Source organism: Protopterus annectens, chromosome 6.part0 (assembly GCF_019279795.1).
Source record: "Protopterus annectens isolate FY-2018-M chromosome 6.part0, PAN1.0, whole genome shotgun sequence".
In the NCBI taxonomy this organism is placed as follows: domain Eukaryota; kingdom Metazoa; phylum Chordata; order Ceratodontiformes; family Protopteridae; genus Protopterus; species Protopterus annectens.
The window spans coordinates 605565014-605574213 of NC_056737.1; positions in this window are offsets into that span (position 1 = coordinate 605565014).

Here is a 9200-nt window from a genome sequence, read left to right on the forward strand (position 1 = left end):
ACTTTATACAATTTGATGGAGAGATCTATCAACAAAAGACAGGGGTAGCGATAGGTGCCGTTGTGCCCCTGTCTATGCTAATTTAGTGCTATGGGCATGGGAAAAGCAATTTGTGTTAAACTCAAAGTATAAGGGCAACATTCTTTTGTACTGTAGGTTTTTAGATGACCTCCTTATATTTTGGAAAGGGGATGAGGAAAGTGTTAAGGAATTTTGCTCTTACATTAATGAAACCACAGATTTCCTTAGATTTACACACACCTGGAACCAAGAGAGAGTAAATTACCTGGACATTACCTTATTTAAGACCAAAGAAGGACTGGTGAGTACAATTTACAGGAAACCTAGTTATTCAAACTCGATGCTGCACTACACAAGTTGTCACCCTCTGCACCAAAGGAGAGGTGTAGTTAAGGGCCAGATGGTCCGGCTATGTAGATTAATCAGTAATGATGATTTATTTAAGAAGGAAATTTATACATTGATTGGAATGTTTGTTGACAGGGGGTACCCGCTATCAATGTTAACTAACATCAAAAAGAAGTATATAGAAGAAGAAGAAACAAATATTGTCCTATTCTAAGAGGGCAAGGAGGAGGGTGCAAACACAGGTAGTAGTGTCAGCACATTGAATAAAACAAATAAAGCAAAATTTGTTTTAACATACAATGAAAGAGCTAATGAACTAGGTTCTAGTCTCAGAAATTTGTGGAAATATTTTCTGAGTAAAGATATTAAAATGATCCTAGGTGATACCCGTGATTGTCTATGGAAAAGGAAAGAACTTGAAGAGTATACTTGAAAGAGAGGGTAGAAGCAACACTAGATCTGCCATGAGCAAATGTGGTTCCTGTAGAGGATGTAGATACATAGCAGTTGGGACGACGTAAGTGTAGTGGGGTATCAACGACGATATCTTGTCCAGGTGCTTGTAATTGTAGCACCAAGAATTGTGTATATCTTGCTTCGTGGTATGTCATGCATGCATTTTATGTGGGCATGGCTACGAAGCTTGAAAACAAGAATAGGGGAACATGTCAGTTCAATCAGGAGAAAGGATGAGCACAATGCACTTTATTTGCATAGTGCAGTATGTGGGAATTTTAACAAATTTTTATTTTTTATTATAGATAGGGTTAAGTCTAACATTCAGTGTGATGCACAGAACAGGGTAGCAAGGTTAGAAATGGAATGGCAGCTTAGGCTCAATGCTACCAGGCGCCCTGGGCTAAATGAATGTGTCACCATAAAGCCTCAGTTAAAATACTTAAGTAGTGTTATTTAGAGGAACTGCAATTTTATATTACATTTTTATATGTATACATATGTAGTGTATGATTATTATAAGTTTATTAAATGTTATGAATTGTTTTTTTAAACTAATACTTGGTTGTAAATGTATTCTTAAGAAATTGTCTGTTTGATTGATTTATTGATTAATTGGATGGGTGGGGAGAATGCATTCTTGCTTTAAATGTGGAGTGTTTTTTTTTATATGGAGTGTTTTACTGTCAGACTCTGAAGAAGACAGGTTGCTGGTGAAACCATATGCTTAGTCTGTTGTTGGTAGAATAAATCTTCCTGTTTCAGTTCTTGAGTATTCATTCAGTGCACACTGTGGTTCGAATTTCATTTTATTTTCTAACCCCAGAATGTGTTGACTATTACTAACCCATATATGATGTTGAAATCTAAACACTATAGCACAGTTGGGAAGGCCGGTCCCAGCGGACCCACCTGTTCCACCTCAGTTGGCTGAGGCAATGGGCACCAGCATGTCTGGGGCCCAACCTTGCACCTCACTGTCTTTTGGTTCTGCGCCACCTTTGGGTGGAACCTCCTCAGGGGATGGGTCTCGCCACCCCTGGGAGTGGGCGCAGACAGGCATCTGTCACCCGTTGCTAGGTCGGGGTCTTGGTGTGTAGAGTGATCAATGACCAGCTCAGTGATCTTCTATGCCAGCTTGAGGGCTGCATGTCATGATTAGAGAGTCTACCTGGCTCTGCATCTCAGCCCCCAGCACAGCCTCCTTCGGGGCTGTGAAGGTGCAGTGGTGACTGCCCATGGGTGGGGACCTCAGTCCAACTGTTACCACTAGGGTGCTTGTGGGCTTCCAATATCCCAACATCCCTCCCCATCAACGTGTTTACCCCCACATGTGTCATATATTGCCCCTGTATGCATCTTGTGTGTTTTGCCTGTTAACCTACCAAACCTACCTCCCCAAATATACCTACTATCCCTCCCCAACATCCCACTCCCACCTGAAGAAAAGGGCAATCTGTTCCCACAAATAAATCTCACCCCATACATAGCTGTCCATTTCGCACATGTGTCCACTGGACACGTAATCTGGTCTAACTGGCATCACAACGAATTGTTGTCCTCACCCCTCTCCCAGGGGTTTAAGTGTCCAAACCTACCTCCAAATTCAGTGTATATGCACAGCTGTTGCTGTAGAAGAAATGGGCACTATGGACCTTCCCTACATCCTTCCTGCACATCCCTAGCTATTTTTCCTACTGTCTTTCTCTCTCTGTGTCCCTTTTTCACCACATTCCTATCAGCCCTTTTTCGTTTCTTTTAAAGAAATTAGCATGGGGTAAGCCTGAGTAAGCAGTTTTAAGCAGCAGTAAGCAAGTTTAAGCCTGTTTGCACAGGGGTAAGCACTGCCCACACAGATTAAGCAATGTAGAAGCTAAATGAGTATTAGAAACTGTAACCGGAAGTTAGCAGTGCTTACCTCCGCAAAAACCTGCTTAAAACTGCTTTAAAGTGCCTTAATCACTCTGTATGCAATGGCCCGTGTTCTGTCCAGCAACAAAACAAATAGCCTTGAACCCAGGACCCTGTAAACCATAGACAAAATGATTTACCACTAAGCCATGGCAGATATACATAAATCTGATGTTATCACAAACATATCATCCAGCACAATAATTCACCAGTACAGGAAATGTAGTAATATCATACCACACAACCTCTTAATGCAAGAATTCTAGACAAAGTGTGCCAAAATGTGGGTACAAATAGGGATATATGTCAATTATTGTTCTCATACACTTAAAACATTGCTAGTTAAACAGTTATATGTATTAAAGCACATATTTTGAAGGAGTTGAAGTCTGAATCATAAAGATGTCAGTAGTAGTTACTGACTTCAATCCTGAAATCATCCATGTCAATTGCCAAGAGAATGATGCACAGGCCAAAATTATGAGCCAAACATGCATGGACATATGGAAAAATATATATCTGTAAATGCAGACAGATAGACAGCTATATGTATAGATATATATAGATATATATATATATATATATATATATATATATATATATATATATATATATATATATATATATATAACACAAATAATCATATAACATCAATTTTATATAGATATATAAATATGTTCATATGTATGTACGTATATATATATATATATATATATATATATATATATATATACATATATATATATATATATATATATATATATACATATATACATATATATATATATATATATATGTGTGTGTGTGTGTGTGTATGTATATATTTGAAATGTGTATAGCATGTCCACATGGGAACAACATCCTGAACCACTCACTAAAACATAACAGACCATATGCACTGTTAATTGGGGTGGGGGCACAAATGAGGGACACCTGGTAAATACTGCTATGTTGCCCCCCTCCACAGCCCTAACAGATATGCTGTGCAATGCAATACCCAGCACATGCAGTTCCTGACTACATGACCCTCCACAACACAGCTACACTGCTTTAACATTAAGCCAATTTACCTGTAAACTGTCAGGGCAATATCTGCAACATATCAAGCAGAAATGTCATTCTACCATCGGGAATGTACAGTGTGGAAGGAGTACACATTACAATGGTGCAGATATGTACACACATCTATACATTGACAAATATAGTCAGGTATATATACATATATATATATATATATATATATATATATATATATATATATATATATATATATATATACACACACATATATGAGATATATGTAATGAGGGATGAGTACAGTGGGGCAATTAGCCCCTTTCTTCTGGATGAAAAGCCCTCAGTGATGAGTTGTGCCACATAGCCTGGTATTACAGGTGTGCTCTCTGGAGCGTTGAACCAGGTCCCATTTACTGCACAGATATCGATGTTCCAAGTTTGTAGGTGTGCCTCAAGAGAGTGCCTTTGTAGGTTTAGACGTCTAGCATTGAGTAGCCTTACCTTCAGTTTTGCATGCTTGTATCTGTTATGGTGGTGGTTTTGTCCTTTGAACCTTGCCTAAATAAGGCATATATGGGGGCCAAATGTCCAGGTTATGTCATCAAATATAACCCCTACTGTACATAACGTGTAGCAGTCTGATATCTCACTGCCTTGTTATCAGATATGATGACAATAATTATGGTGTAAAGCACATACGCACCACTTCATGTACAATATATGTACACAGGTTGACATAGTTGGGGCTAGAAGCACATACACAGGGCCAATAATGACATGTTGCTGTGATAACCTCATACATTTACTGTTGTAACAGGGTTTGTTGCAACATATGTCCTATGAGGGATATTAAGCCAGTAATTGTCATGGCTTTCACCATCTACAGACTGAAATCCTCACACTTCCTTCTGCAGTCCACAGATAGATGCTCCATTGGTAACACATGAAACCAAAAGCACAGCACACTCCCCTGTCTGCAGATGACCCTGCAGATGGGGATTCCTCATAAACATGGAACTGACAAGGCAGCTATTGAGACATGTAGGGCAGTCATATCCACACACACACACTGATAAACCAACAGTACTCCAAATGCAGTATAGCAGCACTTACAGTCTGTAGTCAAGTCAGGCACATTCCCTTCCTGTGTGCTGCCCTGTTTCAACAGTGTATGTTGTTAGAGGTAAATCCCCAATCCATCTGAGATGCTGTTTGCCAAACAACAGATCTAGTTCCTGCTCGCAGTGAATGAAAAGGGCCAACACGAACATGATGTTCCTAGATATTGGAGTGTGTTTCCATGCAACTGGCTATGGGAATGTTACCACAGCTGTTCCACATGCAATCAGCTAGGGAAAGGCTGCAATTCATACAGAGGCCATCAGCTGATCATGAGCATCACTTAAAGTACACATGCTGCTGCCAAGCAAAGCAGGTGTAGGTCTCCACATCCATCAGAGAGGGAGTGGGAGAGACAGACAGAGGCAAAGACAAGTCAGGCAGTGGTGGGAGAGTAAAACCTAAGCATGTTTGTGTCACACACCTGCTAGCATAGGGTATCAAACCCCTGATGACTATGTAGTGCTATCACAGTTCTAGGCAGTTATTGGATGCACCACATGGGTTATCTGTTGTGGATCCATCAGAACATATATGTGATGTGACTGACATCTGCAACAGGGATATGGTAGCTATATGGTAGGTGACGTACATGTGCCTGTCCACATGAACAGGTGCCAGCATCAACACAGCCACACTATCACAGGGATGCACACACATTGACACACTTAGGTTCATAGGTTCATAGGTTCATACTAGGCTATCTGCCCTAGGGCATTTATAAGCCTAGCCAGAGTATGTTTGGCTTTCACCACCCATTTTAAATAAATTTTGCTATGCCCTTTTTCGAGGTTAGTTGGCAAGGCCAGGATTACAACTCATCAGTAGTGGGATTGCCACAACACATCACTGTGCAGGTATCACATGCACCACATGGGTCATACGGGGGTTGTATGGACAAAGGGTATGGGGAGGTATCTGACATCAGACAGCATGCTTCAGTATGCCCATGGGGGTTGTAGGGAGTTTGTATATGAACATATGCACCATACAACACACACACAAACATACAGGGTGCCAGTACTGATATGCATGGGTGCATATCTGCACGGGTGTGTGGTGGTCAACTGTGCCAGATGGCTGTATAAGGCTAGGCGATGGGTATACCTTGGCATCAGACCACATGACAATGGTCTGCATTGTGGCTCAGGGCTGTAGTGTCTGTATTTGCCCACACAGGTGAGTATTGTATCCCCCATCCAGTCACCTTGGTGACTAGTGTGTGTAGCCAATGCTGTGCATCGCTTGCCATGTATGTGTTCCTTAGTCCATGACATGGACAGTGCCTGGGATGTGCACACCTCCCCATGCATGTACAGTGACATGTGGAACTGTATCTGAGGTGTCTGGCTCATGTTGTGAACACAGATTATCATCAGATGTGCCAGTCTTGCCCACATGTGGTGACAACTGGTAATGGGCAGCAGGTTTATCCTGAACCTATATTGATAGCATGCTGATGGCATTCCCTGGTGTTAGTGGCATCTGTCAATATAGGGCATGTTGTCAGGCATGGTATGTCCTTTGTGGGTCACATGTGATGGCAACACAGGTGTTGCAGGTGTCCATTGGGGAACATGGGGAAGGTGCACTGTCTGCATGTACGTACATATTGGACAGATGGATAGGGTGCCATGCCCTCTGTAACCCACAGTTACCACTCTGTAGTTACTATCACTGGCCAATATGCAGTATACTACCCACATATTGGCTGTTGCCTAAGCATGTGTGTGTATGAGAAATGGGTTGAGAGTGTAGTCTGGGTAATACTGGGGTTGCTAACTGTGATTGCTTGGCCTTGATGTCACATGTATGGGTATGGCTTTGCACCCCAGCCTCTCAGCTATTTCACATCTGTTATCCCTGTACGGTGGACATTGTAATATATGGTAGAGACACCATATAAGAAATATGCAAAACCTGTGCCACACTGGCGTCACCCACTCACAACCACTTCCACACTGGATATGTGTTACAAACAAACACACACGTACATGTCATGTTTGGGAGTAGAACCCCTATCAAACTAGTTTATTACACTACAGCACTATGCAGTTATAGTATGTGCCATGGAGATTACTGGAGTACTTATTCCCCAAAGGTATAGCTCACATTGGATGACATCAGCAGGATTGCCAAAGTAGAACACTTGAATTGTAGTGAGTGTGACTAGCCTAAAATGCATTACTCCCTACACAGACAGTGAGACACACACAAAACACCCACAACTGATATGTGTGAGTATAGAACCCCTAACAGAGGTTGACATTACAGTACAGCATGGAGCTGTTATATAACACACCACAGGGATTGCTAAGGGACTCCTTCCTCAAAGGTGTATTTCACAATGAATGACATCAGCAGGATTGCCAAAGTCGGCCATTTGAAATGTACTGTGTGTGAATAGCCTAAAATGCATTGCTCCCTACATAGACAGTGAGACACACAAAACATCCACAACTGACGTGTGTGGGTATAGAACCCCTAACAAAGATCTATATCACACTACAGCATGGAGATGTTATAGGACACAACATGGGGATTACTAGAGAACTCCTTCCCCAAAGGTATATTTCATAATGAATGACATCAGCAGGATTGCCAAAGTAGGCCATTTGAAAAGGACTGTGTGTGACTAGCCTAAAATGCATTGCTCCCTACACAGACAGTGAGACACACACAAAACATCCACAACCGACATGTGTGGGTATAAAACCTCTAACAGAGGTCTATATCACACTACAGCATGGAGCTGTTATAGGATGCACCACAGGGATTACTAGAAAACTTCTTCCCCAAAGGTGTATTTCAAAATGAATGACATCAGCAGGATTGCCAAAGTAGGCCATTTGAAATGTAGTGAGTGTGACTAGCCTTTTATGCATTGCTCCATACACAGACATTGAAACACACACAAAACATCCAGAACTGCGATGGGTGGGGATGAAACCCTACCACAGTTCTACATCACACTACACAGTTACAGGAAGTGTTACAGAGATTACTGGGCTACAACCTTCCCAGAGGAGTATGTCTAGGTGGGTGATATCAGCAGCCTTGTCAAAGTTGAGTATATGAATTGTAAGGAGTGTGAGTACCCTAAAAAGCATTGCTCTCTACACAGTCAGAGACAGACAGACACACACACACACACACTCACAGTTGCCAAGTCTTGGGTTAGAATTCCTACCTAACTAGTTTATCACCTACAGCAGTACACAGTTATGGGACGCACCACAGAGATTACTAGGCTACAACTCTCCCAATGTATTTCACATTGGATGACCTCAGCAGGAATGTCCTAGTAGGGGTATGGGGAGGGCGGTGTGTGGATGGGCCATAACCCATTCATCTAGGGTTGACACACCACATGCAGGCACACAAGGGATCATATGTCACAGGTACGTGTATACAGCTGCTAGATGACTACTTCCTTGTACAGTCATGTTGCACAGCTGGCACGTGCAGCACATAGTCATTAATGCTGACAGATACTAGTGGCTAGTATCTGCAGTGAGTGACATCTGAACCTTATGTGTTTGGGGCCCTTTGGCTGTGTGCTGCGTGGGACAGGCCTGGATGGCTCCTTATCACAGTCAGCCTCTTCCACACATCTATGTCCGTCTACCTTTGGCTTATTATAGTGTGTCGTCTTGACATATAGGTTCATAGGTTCATAGGTTCATAGGTTCATAGATTAGTACTAAGCTAACTGCCCTTGTGAGCCATTTTAAGCCTAGCCAATTGTGTCTTGTGAGACTCAAACTCTGCACCTTGTGTTTGAAAGGCAAACACCTTAACCATTAGGCCACCCTCCCAACCACTGTGTGTGCAAGCCATGAGTGGTGCATACTGAGTGTCTGCACTAACAACTGCAACTGCCAGATATGTCTGGTCCACTGGTTTTCAGTCACGGCCTTCATGTGTTTAAGTGTGTGAGCATGCCCAGTATGGCCATCTGTATTGAATGTGTGGATTGTATCCAGGTAGTTTGTGCTGCAGTGCTGACCTTTGTGTTGTGCACCGACAGGTAGCATGCTGTCTCTGCAAGGTATCCATCGATCATTTGGCTTTGACTGTTACTACATTTCTGCATAGCAGGGGGGCCACACCTGACTGTTTCTACATTACTATGTAGGATGGGGGAGCACACCTGACTGTTTCTACATTTTTACACAGGAGTGGGGGGCACACCTGACTGTTATTACATTACTATGTAAGATGGGGGGCACACATGACTATTTCTACATTTCTACACAGGGTTGGGGGGGCACACCTGACTGTTATTACATTACTATGTAGGATGTTGGGGGCACACATGAAACTTG